This window comes from Gopherus evgoodei, chromosome 17, assembly GCF_007399415.2.
Source record: "Gopherus evgoodei ecotype Sinaloan lineage chromosome 17, rGopEvg1_v1.p, whole genome shotgun sequence".
Classification (NCBI taxonomy): Eukaryota; Metazoa; Chordata; order Testudines; family Testudinidae; genus Gopherus; species Gopherus evgoodei.
In genome coordinates this window covers 6,004,551-6,019,248 of record NC_044338.1, presented here as the reverse complement: position 1 = coordinate 6,019,248, position 14,698 = coordinate 6,004,551, and positions in this window count along the sequence as shown.

Below are 14,698 nucleotides of genomic sequence, written 5' to 3'. Positions count from 1 at the left end.
CTTTTGCCTGTTTTACAAATTTTATATATATTTCAATATAGATATATCTATATCGAGATTAGATACATCATCTCCTTTTCTTTTGGTAGAAATAGTGCCCTTCCCCTGAACAGTTGGCCTTTCCAGTTACATGCCTTCTGTTACATTCAATGCACTGTGGCTTGTTGTGAAGGATTTTAACAAATAGCCCTATCAGTGTACTATTGTGCTGGGGAATGGGGTACAAGATTAAGCTAAGGTTGAAAAGTCCTACAATATTTGGAAAATGAGCAGTGTGGGAATAATGCTTTCAGACTTCTTGCGTAGGGGCTTACATTAAAGCAAACACTGGGAGGGGTTGGAAAAAAGGCAGATACTGTTGTTCATTGAGACATTAATAACCTATGCATAGCTCCCATTACTATCAATGGAAGTACATTTTTGTAAAGGTTGGGGTCCAAATGTGATGTTGAAACAAGTTGGGCTGAGTTACACTGCCTTGAACAGTGCTCATGCCAGCTCTGAATTTGGCACTCACTCTAAATGTATTCGTATTACTTACTTAGTCTACAAATTGATACAAATGTCAGAAATTAAACAAGCTAAAATTAATTCATGCCAAAAAACCACTAGTCTGGGATCACTGGCAGCTCGCATACTTGACAGAGGCCTAAAGCTGGAATAACGGGAGTGTTTTTGGCATATACCCACACACACAATGTTTTTTTTCCAGGCTCAAATGCCTCTCTACAGTTTGGAAGATTTGGGCCTCTCTGTCTTAATTTATGATGTCATTAAATAATTATTTTTGCAGCTTGTATAGAAAAAATGTTTCTTTTGAAGATCAGAACTCCCCTGGTGGGATGGTTAGAGTGGAACATTCCATTAGGAGGAAAAGTCATGTCTTCATTAGCCAGTCGAGATTCCCTACTGGTCTTTGAACAGCAAGAGCCGACAATTTTATAAAATAAGGGCCTGATCCAGGGAGGTGCTCAGTATCTCCTATAACATGCTGAATTTGTTTGAATGCCAGGTGGGAAGAAAGTACTGAGATTTTGCTGGATGGAACTCTAAGAGTGCTTGAAGATTTCAGGGAAATCACAACATGGCCAATTTGCTGGTGAGGAAAGTAAGGATTTAAAATGTATCTCCTCTCCACAAGCTACATTGTCAATTTATTAAAAAAGGGGGAACATGGGGAACACTAAGACAAAGGTCCCATTCAATAAAGAATGTATATTAATCTTAGCAAGACACTGTCATGCGAGAGTCAGGGGCCATTGTGTCTCTTAGAAAGAATCAAGTTGAGGAGTCAGATAAGAATCAAATGGAATCTAAAACACACCTTTCTGACTTCTTTAGGGATCAGCCTCTCATGCTTAGTGTTGGATTTTGCATCCTAGTTCTGCTTTTTGTTTTAAGATTGTAAGCAGATAGCCAGCTGTAAGAGGAGTACCAGGTAGGTGGAAAGGGAGTGACCTCACTAAGAAGTGGGAACTATAAAGAGTCAGCATAATCTGGTTGCCATTTATCTTCAGTCTCAGGGATTGTATACCTGGAGAATTGCACTCATTTAACTTGAAGTGTGATTTTTAAACTGTTTTATTTAGTTACATTAATGCAAAAGCCTGACACCATTATTGTGATTTAAAGCAGGCTTATTTTGGTTTAGTTTAAGTCAATTACGAACCTGTTTAAGATAAACCAAAATAACCCACTCAAATCAAAACAAGTATCCACTAGAGCTGATTGTGACAAAAGTTGACAAAAATTATTTTTTCCCCTCAAAATCTATCTGTGAAGAGCAACAGGATTTTGCCGAAAAAAACCCACAGCATTTAAAAAAATTGTTCAGCAATGAAAATAGTTCAATTTTTAGCTAAAAATTGATTTGGCAAAAAAACCAAATATTTAATCAGAAAACAGACATTTCCCACCAAAATTTCTATTTTGGAAAAAAAAAAGTATTTTTTGGCAAAACATTTTGAATGAAAAAATTTGACCAGCTGTAGTGACCATACAGGAGTATGCACTGTCTTAACTAAACTGGTTTAATTAAACCAGTCCAAGACTGTGTGTAGACAACACCTGAGACACTGCTCTTGTGGAGTTAAAGAAGCCTTTGCCAAAACCCTTCACAGAGAACAACAGGCAAAGAACAACAAGTTTTTCTGTGTATATGATACTCTATACAAAAATAAATCCAACTTACATTAATTGAATCCATTGCCAGAAGGGACCACTGTGATCATCCAGTCTGTCTTCAAGTTCAAGATTGGACATTGTTCCTTTTGAACTAGAGCATATCTTAAAGAAAAACAAAGTTTAAAAGTTGATTTAAAAGTTGCCATTGACAGAGAATCTATCTTGTCCCTTGGTTTATTGTTCCAAGGTTTACTCACTTAAAAACGTACATTGTATTTCCAGTCTGATGAATGTGTCTAGCTTCAACTTGCAACCAGAGAGTATCCCACCTTTGAGTGGTTGGCAGATATAAAAGCCTTAGGGCCCAGTCTTTCTTCCACTGAAGTCAATGAGAAAGCGCCCATAGACTGACTTTGGTATGGCATGAAAATAAAAACAAAGAGCCTGATCAACAAGCCCAAGCCCGTATCTTTCATGGAGGCGCTAGCCCTGGGATGTGCAGTAGGACATTGACACACTAGGCACAGGGTATAAGGTCTTTGATGAAGGGCAAAATGACACATTGTTATGTATAATTACAGATAACTCATTTTCATTGCATCTGTCTTTTTGCTAATGGGGTTTACACACACACAGCAAAACCCTGAACTTAAATCAGTTTACGGGATATAAATAAAAGTGCACAATACGCAAAAAAGAGTGGCCTCAAGCATTGATACAAATATTACAACTCCTGGAAAACACCTAGAATAAATCGGAGAACACCTCAAGCAACTTATTTCAGCCTGAAAATATAGAGCAGGTCTCCACAAGACATAAGGAATCAATCAGGAGCCATCCTGGAAAGGTGATGAACTTGCACTGTGTAACTAAAGTAATGTGAACCAGTCAGCATGGAATGGTAAAGGTGACAGCTACTAAGCAACTGGATACAGATGAAAATGGAAGTGGGGATTGGTAATCAATTCAATTTAAACAGGAGACCAAAGTACCACAGTGACTGTCTTAGCTGATTAGACATCTTTGTCCAAGGCTTCCTCACAAGAGCCATGAAAGGTCAGGAAGTTAAAAATATCAGTGCCGCAGCCCTATAAACAGAGATTCTGTTTTATATGCATCACCATTCTTCCTTCCTGTCCTTTTAAAAAGCAACCAGTTTGAAGAGTAGTTTCCCCCTCCCCACCTGCCCAACCATTTATCATTATGAAAGAAAGTAGACCAGTTAGAAGCAGGAAAAACGTCCACTGAGATTTCTGTACAGTATCACTAAAGAGGACCAGATTTACATTTTACAGTTAAAACAAAGCACATGATTGTTACAAAAACCTTTGGGTGAGTTGTAGTTTTTCTACATTTCTCCCGCTGTAATTTGAAGGGGGGGAGAAATTAACTGTTTCCATAGACATTTCCTAAGCATTTTAAGAATCAGAAGCAATCAGTGAAAGCAGGGTACATAATGGTATGTGTTTGTTTAAAAAAAAAGGGAGGGGGCAAACCCTAGTTATCCTGTATCCGTACATATTATCCCAGAGTTTCTGTAAAGAAGTGGAACCAATGTGTTGCCACTGCTCAGGAAAGGGGACAGAATTCCCAACCCCTGCACAGAGGATCCATACACCACAGATCTGTGCTCTGGAGTATTTAGGGGACAGGAAGGTGAGGATAACTGGTCATTCTCCCCAGCTGTGGAGTGGAGACACAGGAGTCATAGACTTTAAGGTCAGAAGGGACCATTATGATCATCTAGTCCGACCTCCTGCACAACACAGGCCACAAAATCTCACCCACCCACTTTTGTAATAAACTCCTAACCTATGCCTGAGCTATAAGTCCTCAAATCATGGTTTAAAGACTTCAAAGTGCAGAGAATCCTCCAGCAAGTTATCTGTGCCCCACACTGCAAAGAAAGGCAAAAACTCCCCAGGGCCTCTGCCAATCTGCCCCAGAGGAAAATTCCTTCCCGACCCCAAATATGGCAATCAACTAAATCCTGAGCATGTGGGCAAGACTCACCAGCCAGACACCCAGGAAAGAATTCTCTGTAATAACTCAGACCCTACCCCATCTAACATCCCATCACAGCCCATTGGGCATATTTACCGTTAATAGTCAAAAATCAATTGCCAAAATTAGGCTATATCATCATACCCTCCCCTCCATAAACTTATCAAGCTTAGTTTTGAAGCCAGATATGTCTTTTGCCCCCAGTGCTCCCCTTGGAAGACTATTCCAGAACTTCACTCCTCTGATGGTTAGAAACCTTCGTCTAATTTCAAATCTAAACTTCCTGATGGCCAGATTATATCCATTTGTTCTTGTGTCCACACTGGTACTGAGCTGAAATAATTCCTTTCCCTCCCTGGTATTTATCCCTCTGATATATTTATAGAGAGCAATCGTATCTCCCCTCAGCCTTCTTTTGGTTAGGTTAAACAAGTCAACCTCTTTGAGTCTCCTTTCATAAAACGGGTTTTCCATTCCTCAGATCATCCTAGTAGCCCTTCTCTGTACCTGTTCCAGATTGAATTCATCCTTAAATATGAGAGACCAGAACTGCACACAGTATTCCAGATGAAGTCTCACCAGTGCCTTTTATAACAGTACTATCACCTCCTTATCTCTAAGGGAAATACCTCGCCTGATGCATCCCAAGACCATATTAGGTTTTTTCACGGCCATATCACATTGGCGACTCATAGTTATCCTGTGATCAACCAAGACTCCAAGGTCCTTCTCCTCCTCTGCTACTTCCAACTGACGAGTCCCCATCTTATAACAAAAATTCTTGTTATTAATCCCTAAATGCATGACCTTGCACTTTTCACTATTTAATTTCATCCTATTACTATTACTTCAGTTTACAAGGTCATCCAGATCTTCCTGTAAGATATCCCGCTCCTTCTCTGTGTTAGCAATACCTCCCAGCTTTGTGTCATCCGCAAACTTTATTAGCACAATCCCACTTTTTGTGCCAAGGTCAGTAATAAAAAGATTAAATAAGATTGGTCCCAAAATCGATCCCTGAGGAACTCCACTAGTAACCTCCTTCCAGCCTGACAGTTCACCTTTCAGTATGACCCGTTGTAGTCTCCCCTTTAACCAGTTCCTTATCCACCTTTCAATTTTCATATTGATCCCCATCTTTTCCAATTTAGCTAATAATTCCCCATGTGGAACCACATCAAATGCCTTACTGAAATCAAGGTAAATTAGATCCACTCATTTCCTTTGTCTAAAAAATCTGTTACCTTCTCAAAGAAGGAGATCAGGTTGGTTTGGCATGATCTACCTTTTGTAAAACCATGTTGCATTTTGTCCCAATTACCATTGACCTCAATGTCTTTAACTACTTTCTCCTTCAAAATTTTTTCGAAGACCTCGCATACTACAGATGTATGTATGCTGCTGTAGTGTGGCCCTGGAGTGGCTCTGCAATCTGAGAAACAGAGGAAGATTTTCTCCCCCCTCTTTGCTCCCGGGGAGCTATCCTAAGCATGGCCAGTTGTATAGGTTGTGGAGTAGGGCTAGGATTTGACTTAAATCTGTTTATAAAAAACAGAGATGTCTGGCACATACAACAAATGGTAAGGAATGTTTAATGAACAGGGAATAGCGTACTGTCTCCTTAAGTGGGAAAAATTTGAATTTTCTGCAGCTCCACATAGTAGAGAGGAAGCTGGAAGTTTGTGAAATAAAGAATCTAGAGATGACTTCCAGCATAAGTGCTATGCAGTACATGAATAGCCTAGAGTCCAAAGATTCCATGTGGGATGAGTGCCCGTTTAAGAGTGTAGTTATCCTACATATCGTATCCCATCCCTCTGTGGTCCTATGTAGACTAGGATTTAAAGGTGTGATGTTGGCCCAATACATCTGGTCCAGCATAGACAAGACCCACTGACTTTTTAACATGTCCTAAACTGACTGAGTTAAAGCCTGTGGGGAGCTATCTTTAAATCATAGTTTAGACCAGGTCTGTAAGGAAACAAGTAAATCTGTACCTGTTTGTGTGCATCTGACCTGGGGTTTCAGAGAGAGCGAGTGGCATGATCCAGCAGTCTAAGCAGAAGACTGGGATTCAGAAGCTTCTGAGCACTGACCCAACAGGGATCCCTTCAGGAAGTCATTTAGGGTCTGCCTTATGTTCCTCATCTGTGAAATGGAAACCACACCGTCATGCCTGCTTCATAGAGGTGAATGAGGATTGTTTGAAGACAAAAAGTGGTATCAGCACCACTGGCAGGAGAGTCATCTGTTTAAAACAAAATCAAGGGAAAAAGACAGTTAAAGAAAAATATAGGCAATTAATTAGGAGGAAAATGACATGGAACAAACTAGAATGGAAAGGAAAAAAACTTGTCAAGCATCAAATGGAACTATGCACAGTAAGTAAAGTGAAAAGCGTGTGCATAAGTCTTTGCAGGATCAGGGACCTAGTTTGCTCTGTTGTGTTCACACATTGCAAGGGTCTTCAAGCACTGGGTGGTGTTATAAACCCCATTCTATATGAGACAATACCTGCTGTGGGCCCAACATTGACAGTTCTAGGGTGCCCTCCAAACTTCCTTCTTTTAACCCTTTTAATCATTGCTATTGGGTCATTTAAAAGCACAGGTCTCTGAAAATGAGAAGTAACTGTAATCCTAGTTGAAAACACAACTTTCCTCCTGGTCTCTTTTGTTACCTCATTAGCCAATTCTCAGTTGCTATTTTAAAGATACAGAGCCAAACCCTAGTCCCATTAAGTTAATGACAAAACTCCAACTGGTTTCAATGGGAACAGGACTAGGTCCACAATGTCTCTTTCCTGTAAGACTAATATTATAGTTGTCTCATTCTGCTATTACATGGTGGGCATATGTTCCATTTTAGGGTTACATCATCCCTACTTCTGCCTTTTGCTTCAGTCTGAGATTCCTTTTGTTTTGAAATGTTGCCTTGTATTGTTTTTTCCATAGTAAAAGAGTTGGAGTTCGTGTCTTGTTCAGTTTCCTTATTGACAGATGCTGGAATTGCAGAACTCCAATTAATCAAGATTTTTACTAATAAACTCTAGCCGAATTGCATGTCAATGGGCAGAGTTCTATAAGTGAGATTTAGATAATCATCTGGATTATAGAAAAAAGGTTTTTGTTGTCCTATGACTATGTCCATCTGTGATTGAACCTTTTGCTGTGCCTGGCCTAATTAATAGCTAATGCCAGCCAGTCGTACTATCATTGATACTCATGTATCAAAGATATTTTCAATAAATGTTTAGAAGTGCAGGCTAAGATATACTAAAAAATAAATGAGATTTTGGGAGATGTTCCTTAATTTATTCTCTTGTTCAGATGCCTTGGTAATGTTTAATTGCTATAAAACAGCTGTAGCCCTCTTGCCTTTCTACCAAAATATAACCTTATGTCTTATTTGCTAGTCCAACCCTGGTACTAGCAAGGTGGTACCACGGCATATCATTTTACAGACAAAGATATTTCACTTCCACATGTTTCATTTAGTAAGCAGCATATTTAATTATATAAGAAAGGTGATGGCAAGGATGGGCCATTCTGACTGACTACAGCTGAGCTACAGCAGGGACGAATTTGGCTCAAGACATAAAAACACAAGTTTAGTAATTAAAAAGAAATGGTTGGGTTTCTTTTTTATAGTATCCAGTCATGTTGCCTTCAGAATACATATGCCTGGTCAGTAAAATCCAGCAATAAAGGTTTAAAGTGTTGAACATTTCATACGCAGAAAAACCAGTGGTGTTTAATTACAAGTGTAAATGCTGCCATGCATTTCTTACCTGGAGAAGGAACCCATTCTCTTTAGAGAAGCTTATTTATTCAAGACATGCTGAGTATTTGCCTGCTGGCTGTAACTTCTAATACCAGTAATTGTGCTGCTTCTTTTGTCATCTAAACAGTTGAATATTGTTAATTTTTGTTTTAAATTCCTTGTTTGGGTCACAGCGTTTGTGTGTTTTCCTTGTAGTGATGGTTCTGAATGTTATGAGAGCTTCAGTTCTGATAGATTCCTTTTTAAATTTAGGTTTCAGAGTAGCAGCCGTGTTAGTCTGTATCCGCAAAAAGAACAGGAGTCCTTGTGGCACCTTAGAAATGTGTTAGTCTCTAAGGTGCCACAAGTACTCTTATTCTTTTTTTAAAACTCACTCTCTCTTCTTTTTTGAAATGAAGGTTTGCTGTTTCTTCTACAGGCTCTGGGCCTCTCACTCTCCCAACTCCTTGGGCTTCACCAGCATGTTGCCAGATGCCAACTTTCAAACATATTTTGAAACCCAAATTTAGATTGGTGCATTTCTCTTCCTATAAGTCTTTCTGGCTCCCCTGGAAAAGCTTCAGTCTTATACAAGGCCCAAGAGACAGCCAGATTCATGCTATGTGAATTTATTCACAACATTCAAGGGAATACCCTGCCTGATTCCAAGACACAAGCCCCAGCACACACAGCAGCAGCAACATTCTGGAAAGAACAGCATAATCTAAAAATCTTTATTTTTTAAAATTTGCACAAAATTCTGTCTAAACAGTGCCTTTTTGGAGAAAGTGAACCATCATTATTCATTAATCTCTATTGAGTTTGAGCTCTCACTTATGTAGAGCTTTTGCTAACTTATAAGGATGAGATTCAACCTTTCTGTAGGAAACATGCTTTTTACAGGTGGGGGGAAAAAATCCTACACAATTCGGTGATGTTGAGACATGATTTAGAATCATCACCTGCCGTATCATTCTCATCCTTATGTCTGAATCCTCAGTTTTTGATTAAGTCAATTTCCTGAGTGCACGTGAAAGCCTGTGGCTGTAGCCTGGAACAATCCTACCTCAGTGCTTCTCTTATGTTGTTGATCCTTTAATTTCCTCCAGCAGACTCCTGCAGGGGACTAGTTCTATGTTTTATGCTCGCCTTTTGGACTAATCATTTACAACAGACTCAGAAAAAACTGCCCTGTACATACTGCGACTGCTTTGAATAGAAGGAGTACTAATTGGGATGTATTCCTAGCCAAATGGCAACACTTTAACAGGAAGTTCATTGGACCCTAAAAATTCTGCCCAAATCTTTACAACCAGAGCAATTATTGATAAATTTACAATCGTATTCAAAAATTAAGGTTTCCACCTATGAAATTCTTCCGTAGTGCAATTTTTCACACCTTTAAAACAAGTGTGCTAGCAGCAGAGCCATATAAGATGTGATTAATAAAAGACACTGCAACTTAAAGACCAAGTTTCATCTTCTATTTTGACTGGTAACAAAATTACATACGGACTCTGATCACCTGACCCAATTCTGTATGTTAAATATGAGAGCATCTGAACGTAATATGGCTCTTGGTTATTAAAAAAGTAGGAAGCACACTGAACTGGAAGTTTAAAACATTTTTTTTTGCTGATTATTGAATACTGACAAACACAAAATGAGAATTATTATGTGAAAGTTATGTTCATTAATTTCCTCAAGGTTCTTACAGCTAATATGTGGGAAAATGGACACAAGAACTGCAAGGTTACTCCATAACAAAAATGTTTATGCAACACAACATTTGTGATAAAAGCTGATTAAAAGTATGAAATTCAAAGTGAAAGCTGATAATCCAAGACTCCTTCCTTAAATCACTTTGTATTACCTTCTTCTACAACCTTAACATACTTAAATGTGCTTTTTGGGTTTCAACTTTCTTATTACTATTATTTATAAAAATACTTATTTGGTGGCAATAAACAAAATACAGCTTTACAAAATAATCTTGCATCATAGTCATTATCTAAACAAATATTTTGGTCATTTTACATATTGAAAAATTTAAAGATTATGGATTCATTATTTTCCAGATCTTTTTCTTTTTAAAAAGTGGGGTTATATTTACAACAATAGCTATGGCACGAATTGGAAGTTACTTTCATATTTGCAAGCATTAATAGTTGCTGAAAATTGCTCCTAAGAAATGTTGTTATACTGAATGGATGAATTTGTACAAATGAATGATTTATTTTTCACAGCAGCTATGTTTGCAGACTATTGTTAAAACTTAGAATCAATGTTTGTACATTACTTTGTGGGAAAGTAAAGTCATACTACGCTTTCTAGAACAGAAATGGGTTCTGTTCCTATTCCAGGCTGCATCTGCTAGACTGGCTATTATCCTTACGCATTCACTGGGAGTAAAAGCTAGTGATTTAACTGTTTCACATATTCATGATAATAATCTGGTATTCAATTAATGTTTTTTTTGGGCATAATAAACCAAACGGTAGAGGGAGATAGTCTAAAATGATCATTTACATGAGCGATTATGAACAGTGGAAACAGAACCAAAAATCTCAAGGAGCAGACGATTTACACACTAATTCCTTCCTTATACAATCAGACTTAGACTGGTCTGATTTCAGCAGGAAAATCTTTGCACAGAGATCAATGCTAGTCTCAGGCATAAGATCCTAATTATTTGAAAGGCATTTATTTTCATAGCTTTTTTTGTGTGTGTGTCCAAGTCGATGGCATTTTAATGCCTTACTAAATGGTTGTTTTACAGCAATCCATCTGTTCAGTCTCTGTGCCCACGCCTGTACATTGTGGTGCAGGATTTCACTTTTCATGCTAACCAAAAATATTTTCCAAATTCCCAATAAAAGTTTGATATTTCCTATGACAAATAGCTTGTTGGTTGTTTTTTTTTTTAAACATATTCTAAAATGGCATTGATATGTATCTGTCATTTCTACTATATCCATTTATGGTACATTTGCAAAAAGGACAGAAGGTTTGTTTTCATTAAAAGGACATTTTTAGGCAGTTTGGGCCAAATATGGGATTTTTTTAAAAAAACATAAACAGATGTTAATGTTTTCATAACTTTTGTTTTAAAAAAAGAAAGAATTTAAACATTTTGCATTGTGAGGATTTAAATATTCCCTTGAAATGTTTGGAGTCCAAACACTGCAGTGCTGGGGCTGCAAATTCATGAAAACCAGAAAAAGTGAAGCCAACTTGAAACTGACTAGAAACAACTGAAATTGAGGAGGCTGCTTTCCATCTTATACTCTGAAGGGCAGATAAGTAAACAAACAGCCAGAAAATGAAAATGAAATCAAAATTTTAAAATATTCTTTACCTGCATTTCTAACCCCTCCAGCTAATAACAGTTAAAGATTTCTGTTTAAATACGGGGTGGAAACCTGGCTTTATTGATGTCAAGGGTGTAACTTCCATTGATTTCAATAGGGCCAGGACTACACCCATGATTTTTACCCTGATAATTCTTTCCAATCATTTTACATGTGTACAAAGATAGTGCTGCTTCTGCAACTGCATGAAAAATACTTCTGAGCAGACATTAAAGAATAAAACCCTTTACTTATCTGTCTTATTAGTCCCGGTAACTGTGTGGCATACATTTTTCAAGATAGCTTCTACTCCAAAGAGCCTGTTTTCAGTTCTTGAGAGATCTGTAGCAGTAAGCAATAATGAACAGATGATGGAAGGAGCCAAACCTACAAAAGAAAGTATAGTAAAATTACTGCACTTAGGGGAAAAAAAAACTTGCCTTTGTACATAAATGGCTCTACTCATTAATAGAAGTTTTTACAAGTGTGGTAATTTCAAATAGTCAAAAAAGTGTGAAATACACTTAAAATGAGTAAAATGGATGGGTTTTCCTGTGGGTCAAATGTGTCATGCAGTAAAATTCTCCACACGCCTCCTCCTAACTGTCAATCATAGACCTCATCCTGTACCTTTACTTCACTCCTATTGAAGTAAATAAGAGTTCAGAGTGCTCAGCATTTTGGACTCATAATCAGTAAATCCCTAGTCCCTGCAAAGATTAATACATTCCTAGATTTTAAGGGGTCCAGAAGAGATCAGCTAAGGTCTGGTCTACACTGGGAACTTACACTGGCATAGCTATGTCTCTCTGGGACGTCCAAACCTCTGAGAGATGTGCCTATTCCAAGCTAACCCCGGGTGCAGACAGCACTAGGTTGATGGAAGAATTCCCCCTCTCAGAGAATTGGATTAACTACAATCCCATCGCTGTAGTGAGTGTCTGCAGTGAAGCACTGCAGCTGTGCCACTGTAGTGTTTTAAGTGTAGACATACCTAAGTTCGGCCCTTCTGCATAATGTTGGCCGTAGAATTTTACCAAAAATTCCGATATCAGACCCATAAGGTATTAGGCAGACTCACATGCTTGCACAAGTCCTATTGAATGTAACACTTGAGAATCCCACTGTAGCACAGAGGCCCTTGAGGAGTAGTTGCCCTACTGACTGTCTGGGCAGGCACACTGAAGGTGAACAAGGGGGTAGGGAATAATTCCGAGAGTTCATACCTATCATGGGAACCCAAAACAATGAATCGGAGAGAGAATTACTTGTCCAAAAAGTCTCAGAACCCACAGATACCAATTCTGTACCACTCACCATTCTGAATTCTCTCTAGGTGCCCATATGGTTCCTATCAAGGAGTATCCAAGCATCTCTCATGACAACAGTAATAACATCCTAAACACCTCCGTGAGGTAGGGAAGTATTATCTTCAGTTTACAGATGGAGAACTGAGGCAGAATGAGATTCACTTGACCAAGGTCACAGAGGGAGTCTCTGCAAGTAATTGGAACTGAATCCAGATTTCCCAAGTCCCAGTCCAGTCTCAATTATATGACTGTCTTTCCTAGCTATCTTGCATATTTTATTCTGCCACTTCATTGTCTTTTATTAATTTCACTTTTTTCCTTTTAAAACAATATTGAAGTCAACAATTAACAGGCAAATGCACTTTGGGATGACTGTATTAAAGACACCAAATGTCAGGCACAATTACTTTTCACCTGAATCTCTGAATTATCGGCAATGTACATGCCTGTGGTGGAATGGTGTTTCAGGTTCAAAGGCAGTATTGCATCATTTCCCCTCTGGTGGCAGTTGTTTTTAAAAGGACTGTTTCTCTGTTTACAGCACTGTTATGGTTAATATGATAATTATGTCAGCAGTTTATATCCTGCAAAACCTGCTTTATATTTTATGTATGAAATATTGAGTCTAAGCAGACACAAATAAATGCTGCTGGATCCTGGCACTGGAAATAAGAGTGCTTGTCACCACAACCCAGATAGTCATTTCTCCTGTATCTATGATCTCATGGTTTTGCCGTGGATGTTAAGATGGCATCGGAAATTTAGCATGATGATTCTACTGGCTGGTCAAGTAGGAAGATGCAAGAAACATTTTGGAAAACACAGGTTTATGTTTTAAATTTGATATCTTTAAAAGCTGGCTCCTTGTTTGCAATAGGCAACAAGCAAAACCTGAAATTTTCAGAGCATTTTCCCCAGCTACTGTGGTACATTATCAAAATCAAGTAAAAGAAATGTAAAGTATCTGCTAAGCTTCAGTTGCTTCGGCTCTCCAGCAAGTGGTTAGTCAGTCAGGCACTTAGCTCATGGGTGCAAAATCTTTTTTGCATACATTTCATCCCCTTAGTATTGAATTAATTCTTCATCAAGACAACTACTACAATTGCGTGTGCTGAGCATCCTGATCAATCTGAGCTACCGGAAGTTCTAGTATGCACACACTGGCTGTTTTTCTAAATGAAATAACGTATACATTTGAAATATTCCACACCACACTTCACATGGATTCTTGCCCTACAATAGACTAAGGATCTTAAAAAACCTGTTTTTAAAGAAGAAGAAAAAGCAGCAGCATTTTTTAGATACTGCTGTTAAAAAGACATCTAGATGGTTTGAGTTAATATTGTGTTAGAAACAGGTAACAGGCTGTATGCCAAAATTCAGTCCTAGGTCCATTTTTATGGCTTCAGCTGTAAACCCATGAAATTAGGGGTTTATAATGGAAATTTTGACACTATTTTAAGCATCAATACCGCTCGTAGTGGCAAATGAGTTTTTGACAGCTGTGGCACTTACTTGTATCAGCTGGATTACATGGACAAATGTCTTTTGATGGTGGGGTCCCTTTCTTATCCCACACTGTTCCAGCTCACTGGTCCTGCAGCAGTTTGATGCAGCCATCCAACTGAGTTTCTTTTGGAGCTTGCTAATACTAACTCCTGATTAGCTAGAATGAAGGGCTTGAAAGCAACACAAGGCACCAATTGGGGTTCACCATACTGTCTCTCTTGCAACGCTCCCAGCCCAGAGCACAGATTCATGTCATCCCAGTGGGCAGCTCAGCCTATGGAACAATGTTTTTCCTTCACTCACAGGAAGATGGGGTGTTTCTTCAGTATTTCTTTCTGATTTTAGTGCTCATCCTTCTCATGTGGTGACCAGGTATTGGGGCTGAGGAGAGCCAGAGGTTAAGAGCACTTTCTTCAGCAGCTGAGCAAGTGCGAAGTGCTCACAGCCTTGAACTCAAACTTGGAAACCTTCCTTGAAATCATCTTGACACTAAAGGTGTGGGCCAGCTCAAATACGGCTTTCTCAAAGAAATATACAAGGAAACCATCCTTGTTATCTACTAATATTAATTTAGAGGCACAGAATCATTGTCATTTCTTATATCCCTATAGAAATCTTATTCAAGAATAAGAGGGCATA